The 1,563-nt window shown below is 39.6% G+C and overlaps 1 pseudogene; it reads right to left on the bottom strand.

Annotated features, from left to right (window-relative positions):
- Positions 1–277: 277 nt before the first annotated feature.
- Positions 278–828, bottom strand: LOC100672328 (small ribosomal subunit protein eS24-like; annotated as a pseudogene).
- Between the last annotated feature and the right edge of the window lie 735 nt (positions 829–1,563).

Raw genomic sequence — 1,563 nt, 5'->3', positions numbered from 1 at the left:
CATAATGCTGTCTCATGTCTCTTTAAATAACATGATTTTAATTGTGTAACGCCCTCCATCTTCCATCTTAAAAACTTCAATGGCTACCCATTGATTTCAGATCTATATTGGCAGTATTTGAACTATCTCGCAAACCTAGATCACCTCCTAATCTGGTCTGAATTTACATTTCCAAATGCATCTTTTTTTTTAAGTTTTTATAGTTTCTTAATCCTCTGGTGAAAAAGCCACACAATCACCGCCAATCAAGTCCCTGCAGAACCTTTATTCCTTCTGTTATCCAACCTCCAGCTCACTTTTTGCCTGCACTAACGATGGCCTTTGCAGTCCCCCTCACTTTCTTCATTCTGTTCTTGTGTTCCTTGTGCTGTTTCCTCGAGGTCTTTTTCTTCTCATACAGGCCATGTCTTGCAAGTCTGTGTTTAGGTTCATTTTTCTTTGCATAATCCAAGGAATCATAAACCATGCCAAAGCCAGTAGTCTTTCCACTGCCAAAATGGGTTCTGAATCCAAACACAAAGATGACATCTGGTGTGGTCTTGTACATCTTGACAGTTTTTCTTGAATTTCTGTCTTAGGTACTGTTGCCTTCCCAGGGTGAAGGACATCAATGACCATTTGTTTCTGCTGGAGTAGTCGGTTGGTCATGAACTTCCTGGTCAGGATAGTTACTGTGTCATTCATGATGGAGACTATACTGTTTCCTTTTATTACCTATGCTTCAGTCAAATATATATTCTCTTATGCTGATCTATTTCCTTGGCTAGTCCTTTATCCCTCTCTGCACGTTCCAGAATTAACCACAATTTTATGTCCTGTTAGGATTTCATCTGTTCAGTAAACTCCGCCCTCCGACCCCCTCTAGGCTCAACTTACATATTAGCACATTATGTGTGGACAATAGAAAATATGACACGTATTTACATGATTTCAAATTCTCAGTAACCTTTTCACAATTTTTTGAGTGGCACTGTTCTAGGAATGATTATAGAATGGTGAGCCTAACAGCCTTCCATGTAGGGAAAGATTTCATGCAAGAAGTACGGAAAGAACAAATTTTCTCTAGGAAGGTAAAGGACAGCTGAAAGTTACGGATGATAAAACAGCAGGCTGAATCACTAACGAACTGTCTGGCATTTATATAAATGTAAAATAAAATCTCCAGAACAACACTATTATCCACCCCGCAAGGTTCAAAGGGACAAGGAGAAGTTAAAGAGGAATATAACATTCTCTGTTCCAGTTTGAACCTTGGCTAAGGGATATTAGTGTTGACATAGATTTTAACCCACCCTCAGGTACTTCGGAAGACAGATCTGGTGACCTGCTTCTGAAAAGGTCACAGCCTTGGAAATCCTATGGACAGTTCTACTCTGCGCACATGGAGTCATTATGAGTCAGTATCAACTCTATAGCAACTAACAACAAAAACTTCTAAAGAGAAAAATGGTGCAGACTGACATGTGTATTTAGGCAACTGGCCTCATGAGTTCAAGAAGTCAAAGTCACAAATTGGGGCTTCATCTTGGAGGCCAGTGGTTATCAAAATGAGTGATTGTGATT

Source organism: Loxodonta africana, chromosome 5 (assembly GCF_030014295.1).
Source record: "Loxodonta africana isolate mLoxAfr1 chromosome 5, mLoxAfr1.hap2, whole genome shotgun sequence".
NCBI classification, from domain to species: domain Eukaryota; kingdom Metazoa; phylum Chordata; class Mammalia; order Proboscidea; family Elephantidae; genus Loxodonta; species Loxodonta africana.
This window is presented reverse-complemented; position numbering and strand designations above follow the sequence as displayed.